At 26.4% G+C, this 14,582-nt stretch overlaps 1 long non-coding RNA gene across 1 annotated transcript in view; it reads right to left on the bottom strand.

The window, feature by feature from the left end:
- Positions 1-893: 893 nt before the first annotated feature.
- LOC136998798 (uncharacterized) overlaps positions 894-14,582 on the bottom strand; it is a 62,722-nt gene continuing 49,033 nt past the window's right edge. The window contains exon 2 of the long non-coding RNA XR_010889335.1: positions 894-1,988. This is a non-coding gene — a long non-coding RNA (uncharacterized lncRNA). The remainder of the gene's footprint in view (positions 1,989-14,582) is intronic.

Here is a 14,582-nt window from a genome sequence, read left to right as displayed (position 1 = left end):
GTATATAAAAATTAAATATGATTCAAGTTAATCAAAATATATTGAGATATTCGAAGAGTTCGTAGTAATTTTTATAACAAAATTAAAAGCAATTTTTATATGTTTAAGTCCATTTTTATTCAACAATGTATGTATCGTTGTTTTCGGCAACTTTGAGTCATCTCTAACAACAGAGCATACATTAGTGAATAAAAATCGACATATAAACATGTAACGATTGTTTTTAATTTTGTCCTAAAAAAGATCTACAAACTTTACGACTTACTAGCCCAATATATTCGAGTTTGATCTATAAATAAATAAATAAAAAAAAGTACATACACATGTAATATGAATATCATGAAAAATTATAAATAAAAACTTAAATAAACCTTGTGTAAAATTAGTACTTTATTGTACATTATTATAAAAGAATTTAAATATGCAATAAACTAGAAAATTTCATGAATTAAAGATAAATGTTTAATCTATTATACAAATAAATAAAAATATATGTATCATATTAAAATTAATATTTTTTCATGGTCTTCATATTAAAATTTGGCGTACGTACAGCCTTCTTGGCGTGCAATATACGCTTTAATTTATAATTTTGTATGTGCATTATAACGTGCACATATTCCAGGGTTAAATTACGAGCAACTAATCTAAGTCCTAGCCTCTCCATTTTAAAATAATGGATCAAAGAAATAGTTTTATTTCTTATAATTTTATGTAAAATATTCTTATATATGATTATATTTTTAATATTCTGCTATCGTTCTACTTATTTATAGGCCTATTCATAATAAGCCTTTAAATTTTAACACACTAACAATATTAATTCAAAAGACTATTAGGCCAATACAAGTTGTCCGTGTTCAAATTTATATGTTGAATAATATGAATAATAATATGAATAATATGAAAAATTAAACGGCAAAGTCTGCAAAATGTCTTAAAAGTATATTTATTGTACCATTGTTCGATCCACTATTTTAATAAGACAAATTGGACTGACTCACCGATCGATGCGCAGCAGCGGAGTTGTTGTTCTGTTGATCTGCAAAGCTGATCTGTAACACAGAAAAGTAAATCGGTTAAAGCTGCATTCAAAATGATTAATATTTGTAAAATAATAATTGTGCACATTCAACTTTTTAACTTATTTATTTAAGCAAATATTTAATAAAAAATTTATTGAAAAAAAGGTTAATTATATCAAAAATTTCTAATAATTAAATATAAATATTAAACATTACAAATATTTCATTAAATATTTCTAATATTTTGTGCGCATTTTGCAAATAATAAATAACAAATAATTACTTACTTTAAAGTTGCTCCACCGGCGCCCGATGCTCCTCCTGAGCCTCCTCCTTCTCTCAGTGGTCCTTCGAAGCACTCACATTGAATCTCACGCGTTCGCGGCGCATGCATTGCTCGCATGCGTACCTGAATACGAAAATCGCGCGATACTTAAAACGGCACTCCCGACATCACAGGCGAATCGAACCGAATTGTCCAAGCTGTGACGTTACGCGCGAATTCCGTCCGCGTTTCAGACGACCACATTTACCAATTGGGGCACGATTCTCTCAAAACAGAAGGCAAAGATAAGCTCGAAGAAGATGAGGTGATTAGTCATCCAATCAACCGACTAGATACAAGACATCTGAAAAGCAATCGGTAGCGTTTGACTAACTCCGGTAGCCGTCCTCGACTACCTTCGACAGTCCGGCTATCTGTACAACTAGCGCGCTGCACGTAGAACCGAAGATTGCCCTGCCGTAGTGGAGATTTTATGATTGAAACCGACCTTTCCCTCCCCCGAGCCAAGCCTAAAGTCAAAAAAAATCGTGTCCCAATATTTGTCATACAGCAAAAATGCGTTCATCTATAGATTCGCTATAACTCTCGGCATTAACGGCACTCCCGACGCGCATTTTGTTACACTATACGACGGAACGAATATATTTTGTAGCACCGATTACGCGCACAAAGTTGATCTGTAAAATAAAAAAATAAATGCAGATTAGTGTTTGGAATAATTAATATTTATAAAATAATTACTGCGCACATTAAACTTTATATTCGTTTATTTATGCATACGTCTAAACAAAGAATTAAAATTTTCAAAAATATATTTTTTGAATAAAGAAAAAAGTTTAATTAGTTGAATAATAATAAATATGTAAAATATTTCTAAGAATAGTGAATATCAACTATTGTAAATATTTTACTATATATTTAAAGTATTTTAAATATTTTATGTGCGCTACATTATATTAATATTTTATATGCAATATTTTATGCAAATAAGAAATAAGAAATAAATGATTAATTACGCAAACGTTGTCCCCCCGCGCTCGATGCTCTTCCTGAGTCCCCTCCTCTTCTCAGTTCTCGCAGTCCAAGGCACTCACTCGCGTTCGCGTCGCGTATATGAAAATCGCCCGATATTTTAAACGAGATTCCCGACGTGTACTTTGTCATTTTAAGACAAAGATGTAACTCAAATATTACATGTTTGACACTCTGCGCGACAGATTAAGACGGAAAAGCATGACATGGAAAACTGTGAGAAATAGTAAAGGTATTATTGAAAATAATAACGCGCCGATACGCCGATTTACCATTCGTATGAGTGCCGCCGTGCGAATAATAACGGTATAATAGGAAACACAAGGTCGCGCCGATTCCGACTTAAAGGAATGCGAGAAGTGGGGGGCAACAATGTTTACGCTGATACACGAACGTGCGCACGAGAGAGAGAGAAAGAGGATGTGCGCGCATACTAAGCGTAACGACGAAAACAACCCCAACGCTACGAGTCGGTTTCGAATAAATAAATGTTTGATAATTGCTCTGTTTCGAAACCGACTATCGGAAGAAAATTAACCCGTATACTTTATGCGAATTTACATCACGAATTTGACACGCTACGGTCCGCGAAACGAATACAAGTTAAACGTACTTTGTGCCGCGACACATCCATACATATAATTATAGTATAAAACGATATAAATTCAACGATTGATTCTACAATGTACACTCATAATATGTATGTTCCTACACATCGCGTTTCACAGCTGAGATGAATGGACTGAAGGATATCGAGTACATTTTTGATTCTGGCAATGACTTGAAATGTTATCAATTTTGACAGCTTATAAATAGCTCGTGTTTCTACCGCTAGTATTGTTCCCATATTGTCATTTTTAAGCAGTAGAAAAGTTAAAAGTATATATTAATTTAATCCAAAAATATATTTTTTAACCAATCCAAAATTATTAATTTGCAGTTTGTAAAAGTTCATAAATAGCCTCGGAAACATTTTTTTCTTTTTTTATAAGATAGAAGAAGAGAGCAGAGTTGAACAGAGTAGTTTCCAATTATGTCGTAGGACAAGAGAAAATGACCGAATTCGCTCACCCTGGTTTTATTTCCGCGTGCTTTACACGTATTTCTACATTATTTCTTTTTCTTCTTCTCCTTTTAGTACACTTTGTTAGTGTGCCAGTAAATGAGTTCTTTTGACGATTTATTTTCAAAGCTTTTCTATTAAGTATTTACAGTTTCTATTTTGTTTTCTTTCAAGTAAATTTTTTTTCAATATTTGGATAATGTTTTGACCATATTCTATTTTCAATAACTTTTAATTTTATAATTAAACATATATATACCACATACATATGAGACATTATTGTCTCCACAAACTCATCTCTTTCTACTACACAAATATAGAAGCGCAGCAAATCATTTACTCGAAGAAGCCAGTCAATAAATAACGTTTTTGTAATAAACACGCAGCCACCTGGGACCTTTTGCTCCAAATAAACACGATCCATATCGAAATCCGGCCGGTACCGTCATGATGTTATCGTGATAATCGATGTGATAACTGCAAAAAAATGATCTCTTAGAATATAGGTATATTTTATTTTTTATAAAGGAAAGAACTCTGAATAAATTAATAGGCTTGTTACTTAAAAATATACCAAATTTAAATAATGTAGATTATATTAGAAACAATTACAATTCATTAAAAAAATTACAAGAATATATTAAAATTGACAAGATAGTTCCAAAGATAAGTGAAATATCAGAAAATAATATACTTAAATAAATATGACATTAAGGATAATTGATAGTCATAAGAATATAGGAGAAATATTAAATGAGAATATTAATAAAAATTATAAACATGTAATTTTTCTAGATTGGGACGATACTGTTATAAGTACAAGTTCACTAAATAATTATAAGTTTGAATTTCGAAATCAAAGAGAAAAGTTTGATATAATTGAAACATTTAAAGCTTTTTATATAAATGATTCGTGCCTTGCATTATATATATTGACATACAGATAGAATCCATACGATGTTCAAGGAGAAGCTACAGAATTAAAAATAATGGAATATTTAAAATCAGATTATAAATGTAGAAGGACAGATACATATAATAGAATAGGTCCTATAATTTCTGTAGACTATGGATGTCCTAAAATAAACGTAATTCAAGAAATCATTAATGAAGATTTTAATAAAATAACTAATAATGTTCTTTTATATTTTGTAGATGATAACTATAAAAATATAGTAGGATGTTTATTATCAAGTAAATACGAAGATAACATGTTTATCTATTTTTTTCCAGACTCAAATGAAGACCTAACAATATCAAGAAATATAAACAAAAAAGCTAAAGAAATATTAAAATATTTAAAATAAAAATATATTAAAATCTATTGAAATTTAGTACATTGTTTTACAATCATTCCTAAGATATTTTCAAATTCTTCTATTGTCATCTTTTCAAATTGATAACTTTCGTCTTTAAACTGTTTTAATTCAAAATTATCATTTTTATATACTATATTATTGATTGATTTTATTTTTAGATTTTCCTTCGGATTTGGTATCAACATGAAATTTCTTCCTATAATATATTCCATTACTGCTGTAGTACTATCAATAGATTCGATCTTATCGTCATCTTTCTCTTTTTTTACAGGCTTAAAAAATTTCAAGTTAGAATTAACTTTAAAGAATATAACAATGGGTCTATTTTTTTCACTGAATACAGTCTTTTTACTTCTCACAATTCTTTTTTTTCCTTTTGTATTGATTTGTTTGAGATATATTATATTTTTATTGTCTGTATTTCCAAAAATCAATGGGATATAATCCCCGTTAAATATATATTCAGAGATATGCTTTTCAGTTAACTGTTCCTGAGACAATTTAGCTTTGACTAAATTACTGTCGATAATAGCTGCCATTACAATATCCTTGCCACTAGGTTTAATACTTTCAAACTTATAGTTTTTAAAATTCTTCTTAAACTTAGGATTTTTCTTTATTTTATTAATAAAAGTCTTTACTATATCAAATTTATAACCTCCCTGTAGACATTCCGAATCTGATGTGTCGTCAACAGAATCTACAGAAAAAGAATTGATATAAAATATTCTTTTTTTTCTATCATTTTTTTTTTCATTAATATGTTGCTTATCTTAATATCTTCAATTAAAATACTATCGTCTGATTCTGAAGTATATTCCTTCATAATTCTATTTAAATGCGAATATTTTTATAAAATCTAGTAAAATTAGTTCCTATAGATTCGTTACTTGATTTGTATATAACACCAAATATATCATTATATCTCTCTTTAGTATAAAATATTTTAATCTCTTTATCATCGTCAATATCTTTTTTAAATACCGTTTTTACTGATTTTTTTTAGTGAATTTACTATTCCTTCCATTTTTTGCTTATCCATTAATATAAACGTATTATTTCCTATTTTAATATGTAATTAAACGAAAGTTCTCTCTCATAAAATATATTTAACTCGTGTGTTTTTGTATCTTTCTTTGACAAATTTGCCTTAGATGTTAATATAATAGGTTCTGGATATACGTTTTTTCCAAATTCTAAATTATTTAAGCCTGTAACTTTATCTATAAATACATAATATATATATTCAAAATCTTTACAACGTGTAATTATTTTATAACACGTGTTCAATTTCTCTTTTTCATAAGTCATATCCGTAATAGTATCTTTATTGTACATAATAGTACTCAGTTTATCATTATATCCCTTTATAATTTTAGTTTTTATTAATAAAATATCAATTAAATTATCTAGCAAATGTTTATTAACTTCCATACTAAAAACAGTTCAATTTAATAATTTATATTTCATATTTTATTTAAACTATAAAAAATCGGGATACAATATTTTCTCTTTCACAATTTTTGGTATTATAATTTTTCCCCTGCAATTTAAAGATTGTAAGAATACTTTACATGCATATGTAAAATTAAACTTATTCAATTCTGGAGAGTAACCCAAATTTTCACATCTGGTACACTTCCATCTAGAATAGTCAGGATTACTCTCATGAGTTGCGAAATCTCCGCATCTAGTACATATAAACGATTCAATTCTGTCTTCCACTGAATCTGATAGTAAAGAGAGTAATACATCTGAAGCTCCATGGCACGCAATTCCGTCTCCCTCCATTTCTCCGAATCTTATTCCTCCTTGTCTTTTTTTTCCACTAGGTGCTTGAAGTAATTTTGTCTTCTTTCCTCTGTTTCTCACTGTTATTTTCTCAATAGCCATCTGAGTGAGTAATAGGTAATACTCCATACCCATAAAATGTTTATTTCCACCATCACATTTTATCAATTCGTGTGTATAAGGATTGTATAGATCAACCAAACAAGATGCCTTTTCATTATACTCCTCGTCTGTAAGATTATCATTATATCTCTTGTATCTATTTATTATTTAAGAATGATAAGAATCTAATCCTGTATTTGCAAAGGTTGATAATTTATAAGTTTAATACTTCCCTCGTTGTCTCCGAAAGGATTCGAAGAATAACTACTGGTAAGTTTTATCTGATTGTAGAAATTAAATGTCTTCCTAGATATAATAGAAACGCTGTTTATAATTATATCCGGAGTTACCCCATTAATAGTATGAGGCAACATCTTGTGTTTCCGTCAATTCTGTTAATAGTTCTCCAACATTATCATATACGTCTTTCAACCCTCCTTTTGGATTATCATCAATGTATTTCAGGAAATCAGATAAAGTCTCGTACACTTTTTTTCCTCCGTTGTTTTTTATTTTTTCATTCAGTTTATTTGTAAATTTCTTCTTGTAATATATATTTAGTGGAACTATATCAGATATAGTATCTATATTAATATTATCTGATTCATTGAGGTATTTTAGACCTTTATAAAAATCAATATCTTCAGATGCAAAAAAATTATATTTTCTTAAATCATCATCATTTATAAAATTATTGATATCTTTATGATTCAGATCATTATATAATGATATTGGATCATGACTTTCGTTAAAATGTAATTCTTCGCAAGTTTTATTTCTTCCTTTTTCTTCTTCTATAGTAGAAAAACTATTAATAAAATTTATCAAAGGACCCAATTTTTTTATACTATTGTTAATATCTGGAACATTTTTTTTTGTAGATAAAATGTTTTTAAAGCAAGTTACATTTGGCAGTGGACTGACATCCAATTTGACTACTTCCTTGTTACATCTTATCATTTTAGTAGATTTAACTTTAAATCCAAGTTTTCTAAGTATAAATTCTATAAATCTTTGTTTTTCAACATTATTGCTGAATATTTCGTCGTTATTTACATTTTGATAATCATCGAATAAATATAGATATATATTTAGTATTTGGTAAGGAGATTTTGAAAGTTTTGCATTTTCTATAAATTTTATAGAACCTTTCTTATCAAGACCAAAGTTGTTTTTTGTACCGCACTTTATCTCAACAGGCTTTTCGATCTTGTCATCATATTTGTATTTTAAATTTTTAAAGAAATCAAACATTGTAATTTTATCATCGAATGGAATTGGAATTATAGATATTAGTTTAATATCATTTTCATCGCCTATCCTATCAAGTATATCAGAAAGAGGATATGTGTACGTAGAGCCTTTATGATTAAAAATAGCAAATACATAATTTACATTTTCTAAAAAATATCTAGTAAATATATCTAATTTTTTATAGTCAGAATACTTCATTGTAGTCTGATTTAAAGGTGATGCTTTTCCAATATCGTCTCCTTCTATTTCCATACTGTATAAAAATCTTAACGGATCTATATACTCAAACATTTCACTTATATTCCTATCGTCAATATTTTTATAACTTTCGTATTTAATATTTGATCTATTATTCCTAATTAAATTTATAATATCGTCATTAACATTCAAATTATTGAAATGTTTTGACAACACTTCTCTCAATAAATATTTATCATTGTCTGACGTGGTAATATTAACACAATTATTAACATCATTTTTTTAAAAATTATCATATTCTGTATTTCCAATTTTGTTTTCGTGTTTGTTAAATATATTTTTTATGAAAAGAGAAAATAAATAAAAATCAGGATTTTCCTTTATATTATTAAATTTTGGATCAGTAATATATGACGTGATATTTTTTAAAACTTCTATGTTTACAGGTGTTAAATAATAGTTATCAGATATCATATCAAGAATAGATGTTTTCTTACTATCGAAAAAATTGAAATTCGGAATGATCTCTGGAAAAAGATCTTTTAAACATTTTCCGTCTGAATTATTTTCTCCCCAAGCAATTCTAGATATAGATTCAGGATATGTTGTTCTTACAAACTTTAAAAAATTATTTGTATTTTCATCCAACAGTGTGTAGTTATCATCATGTTTTTTGTAAGGATTTATTATAGATAAGTCTGGATTTAACTTTATTCCTCCTCCTAATTTAATTTTGTACGGAAATATATTTTTAACATAAAATGATAGTGTGTTAGATACTAAGTTAGCTAATCCTACGTCATCTTTGTTATCCTCTAGATGACAATTGTTTTCATTTAACTTTAATAACTTTTCTATTTCATCAAGTTCGTTCCTTTTATAATTATACGATAATAAATTTATTTTATCACATATAAAATCTAGTTTTATTTTTTCTAGTTTACCCATTTAGTAAAGAAAAAAATACTAAATAAATAATTTATATATCAATATGTTGGACAAAGATAGTTATATCAATTCTGATTCTATAGATAATAAGACTTTATTGAAAGCTCATGATTTCAAAAGAGATGAAAATCCATTCAAATTGAATAAATATGATGTGGTTTACGGATCTCTTGATTATGAATATGTAAAGAATTGTATTGAAAATTCTTCAGACAATAACGAAGATCGATTAATTGGAAGAGATATGATAAGAAATTTATTTTTTTATTTTTATTTTTTATTCGGACTTGAAGAAAAGAATATCTTACGAGTCAAAGACTTATTTGATATATGTGAGATAAATACGGAACATGGTACTGAAAACAATAAGGTTCTTGATAATATAATCGATGATAGTATAACTGATGATAATATAGCCGATGATGATATAATAGATAATATAATTTTAGATTATAAAAATGAAGGAAAGGATTGTACGTTAGATTTTAGTGTATTGGAAGACATAGATGAGATAAGTAGGTTGTACGATGAAGATATAGTTGATAAAGTAATTGAAAAAAATGTTCAAATGATCGAATACAAAAATACTCCAAAGATAGAACAAAATGTCGATCCAGAAGCTTATATTAAGATTCAACGTAAGTATAAAAGCGATAAACTGAATAAATTAACAGAACTTTTAGAAAATCAAAGTATTTCTGAAGTTATAAGAAAGAAAAGAGATATTGTATATTTCTGCAAGAACAATAATCTTAATATGGAAATGTGTGATTTGGATGATCTATCAAATTCTGATATTAATAATATATACAACAAAATCTCAGAAAACGAATCATCTGATCTTACAACCATATTAATAATAGGATCGATAAACTTGTTAGAGTTTATAGCTGTAAAAGTATTTGAGATAGAAAGTCTTAATGGATTTACAAACGACGAGTTCCTTAAAGAGACAAATAAATTTAGAACAAAATTTAAATCGACAGTTAATTATATAGATGATAAGGTAGGAAATCCTAATAGACCTGGGATGGATATAATTATATATATAGGTTTCAGAATTCTACAGAGACTAACTATGAAGTAATTGTTTACTTTTTTTTGTATTCCTTTTTCCTCCCCAGCTATCGATGTCTTCAACTTCATCTATTCCGTCTAGTACATCTGATTTTTTTGAAACTTTTAATCCTCCGTTATTTTCTGAATTTGGATGCTTTATTAGATCGCTAGTGATTATATATTTAGTACCGGAATTAGTTTTGTCCTCGTAGTACGAAAAATATTTGTCTGTACCTTTAACATGTCCCCATTTTATTTCTTTTCCAAATCCTTTGTTTCCTCCTTTTGTAAAGTTCATTTTTTCACGAAAAGCAGGCATCTCTGCTATAACGTTCAATCTCTTAATGGCCAATGATTGTTTGTCTATTTTTTCTTCCATTTATATATATTAAATAAGTTAATATTTAACTAGTCTCTCTTAAAATAATTTCTTCTTTCACAATCTTATTTACAGATGATAGAATTTCTTCTTTCATACTATTGATTTTTTCATTAATATCTTTTATCTCTTTTACAATATTTATATTAATCTCTTTCTTTAAACTATCTAGTTTATCATCCATATCTGACTCCTTGCTGCAGTCACTAATGTACTTTTCGTAAAGTTTGGGATTTTCTTTGAAAAATTCTTTTGTGTGAACAAAATTATCTTGAACATTTATAATATCCCTTGATGTAATCTTGATATACAAGAATAAAATCACTGTTATTAGCACAACAATAGATACAATTAGTAAAATGCTCATTTATATAAATGAATAATTACAAAAGCTTATTTTTCCTCTAAAATTTTTCTTTTAAGCACATTAATATCGTCATTCTTTTCATTTATTTTAATTTCTATATCATTAACTTTTTTTTCTACATCATTTATTTTATTTGACACTTGTGTTATTTGAGATGTTAAATCTAGAGATAATTCATTTAAATCTTTAACCAAATCTTCCAATTCTTCTATATTTTCAACTTTAAAGTCAAATATTTGTGTCTCTTTTTGTCTTAAATCCTTAAAATATTCGTCGTTAAATTTATCTATTTCCTTTCTAGTTTCTTTTATAATAAGATGTTCATTATAATTAAAAAGAAATATTATAATAATTATGACTATGATTACTACAGAAGTTATTGGAATAAAAAAATTTTCATTCATATTATTTATATAAATAATAAGCTTCTACATTTTTACAGATCCGTATCCTATGCATAAATTAACGAACAAGAACATACATAATATTACTGATAATATATCAAAGTAAGTGGCTCCTAAGAGATAATTATCTCCATTTTCAATATATTTATCGCATATTGCCATTAGGAGTGTTATAAATATAGCTAAAATAATAATTCCTAATGTAATCCATCTTGTGTTTTCGCGTAAAAAATTCGATGATTTTTTTACATTATCAGATATAGCACTAGAGTACTTATCCATTTATATGATAACAAATTAGATTGATGTCATTCATTTACTGTATATCATAGGTACAATTTTATCATATTCTTTAACAATATCTAACTCTATTCTAGTCCCGTTTATTGTAAATATAACATTATCACCTACAATATCCATTATACCATCAGAACTATGTATATTATCATTACTACTAAAAACTGTAAATTTTTTGACAATGGGTAGATTATATTTTTTTTTTATCTTATTATCCATATTCATAACAACAGATCTTACTACAAGTTCATAAATACTTAGTGGATATACACTAAGTATAATGAATATTATAGATATACATGTAAAAATAATATTGAAAATATTTAGAAATAGCATTTATATCAAATATTAATATCATTAAATGGGTGAATTGGAAAAGATAGTTGCTCAACACATTAATTATGCAATAGAAAACACAAAAAGTCTAGACATTAATATGAAAGATAAAATACTGACAGAATATCAATCTTTTACGTCTAGAGTTTTCATAGGATTGAAGACACTATCTAGTTTACTTGTATTTTGGGACACTGGATTTGGAAAAACTTTATTAGGATTATATATAATTAAGAATATCACATACATATATCCTTCGTGGAGAATATTTATATTTGTAAAAGCTAGTTTACACAAAATTTGGGAGGAAGGAGTATCTGATTATTGTAATAAGAAAGTTGAGATACTACATTATGATGATAATAACGTTTTTTTTTAAATTTAAAGGAAAATTAGAAAATTATAAGAACAAAAGAGACAGAGTATTAATTATAATTGACGAAGCGCACAATTTCATACTACGAAATAAAGAAAAGGATTACGACAACAAAGAGAGAAAAATAAACAGATTATACAGACTTATAAGTAATGTTTGTAATGAAAAATACAATAAACTACTTCTAATGTCTGCAACTCCGGTTGTAAACGATATAAAAGAGTTTAATATTCTTGTAAATTTGCTTAGAAAAAATATTGTAAATTTTGACGAAAGATATTTTGATGACAAAAAGTTAGTTAACAGAAATAGGTTGAAGAACGGACTACTTTCAATAGTTTCGTACCAAAAAGTTGAAAACGATTCGTTAACAAATACAATTGAAAATGATAATTTTGCATCTAAACGCATTCACATATACAAAATACTAATGACAGATTATCAAGAATCATTTTACAACGAGGCAGAAAAATATGAGTCCTTGAACAAAGATTTGTATAAATTGAAACCTATAAGGAGAATGGTTTCAACATTTGTATACGACGGTTTGAAGATCAGAGAGAAAATGACAGAAGAGGAATTTAATAACTTTATAAAATCAAAACTTTCTTCTTTTAGACGCAATATAGAAAATATGAGTTTTGATGATAAAATTATCCAGAAATTTATAAATAATGATGATGACAATATAAACGATGAAAATTTTTATAAACTAAAACAATATTCATGTAAATACATAGAAGCATGTAGACTTATATTAAAGTTAAAAGGTAAATGTTTAATATATGAACTATTTGTAAGTTACGAAGGAATATCCACACACACACACACACTTAAAGAATATTTAAAATTATTTAAAATTAGTTTTATAGAATATTCCAAATTATCAAATATTAGGGAAAGAAACTTATCAGAGTTTAATCACATTAATAACGACAGTGGAAAATACGTAAAATGTTGTATTTTTACTAATGCTGGTAGTGAAGGAGTGTCTTTTACATGTGTTAATGATCTTGTTGTTTTGGATATACCGTGGTCAGAATCTCAATTGAGACAAATTATAGGAAGATCATTGAGATATGGATCTCATTATAATATAGATAGAAAGTATGTAAATGTTCATATAATATTAGCATTTACAAAAAATGGAAAATCTTCTGATAACGAAATGTTTCAACTTATAAGAAGAAAATTAAATAGAATAACTCAATTGTACTCTTCTCAAAGAGTCGTCAATTGAATTTATTTATAACAAGTACAATACATTAGAACCTATAAACGAAGAATATATTTTTGATACTATAAAAAATAATAAAATAGAATATGTAAATGAATCTAAAACATATAAGATCAAAAAAGTTATCAAAATAAAGTACGTTATTTCAGATATTATTGAAGACGGATATTTTGATTCTGAATCAAAGTATATATATGACAAAGATATAAATTTAGTTTGTAAGGCTAAAGAAACTAATGGTATTTTGGATTTGTTCGTTAGAAATGGAGAATTGATTTATAATGTTGATAACTTATAAATAATGAAGAAATCACATTTTTGGAATAAATATAAGTTCGAAAATGTTGATGGTATTATAGATACAAATGATCCTATAATTAAAACAGATAATAAAAATTTTATAGTTGAATTAGCATCTATTAATGATTATGTATGTATTTATTTATTTATGAAATACAACTATCCTATATTGTATGACGAGATATATTTTATGAATTTTCTTAAGTCAGAACATAACTTAGTACTAAAATTAAAACATAATAATAATATAATTGGAATTATAACTGGTAAATTGTGTAATCTTAATATTGGTAAATCATATATAATTAATCATTTATGTATTAAGAAAGAATACAAGAACATGGATCTCTGTACTATATTAATAAGCAAAATATCACGAATTATATTTGAAAAAAAAATTTATTATTCAATATTTTCGTGTGAAAATCAAATATTTAATTTAAAGTCTTTTTCTATAAAATCGAATTATATATTCGTAATAAACAAGATTAAATTAAATAGTAAAACAATTTGTTTATCACAAAAAGATAAAAAATTTAATTATAAATTATTAAATAAGATAATTTCAAAAAAATATAGTATAAATTTATATGATAGGAATTGTTTAGATGATATTCATAAAGAAAATATTATAAAAAATTATAAAAAAGAATGTAAGAACAAAAATTTATATTTAAAATTTGAAAGTGTTGAAGATCTAGACTTTGAATTTAAAGATTGTATATTATTATTTGATAATCAATATAACTTTATTTATTTATCTTTTAATACTATTAAGGATATCAGGAGGTGTTTTGCATCAATTTTTT

The sequence above is a fragment of the Linepithema humile genome, chromosome 3 (assembly GCF_040581485.1).
Source record: "Linepithema humile isolate Giens D197 chromosome 3, Lhum_UNIL_v1.0, whole genome shotgun sequence".
Taxonomy (NCBI): domain Eukaryota; kingdom Metazoa; phylum Arthropoda; class Insecta; order Hymenoptera; family Formicidae; genus Linepithema; species Linepithema humile.
The sequence above is the reverse complement of the archived record's forward strand: the minus strand, read 5'-3'. Positions and strand labels throughout refer to the sequence as shown.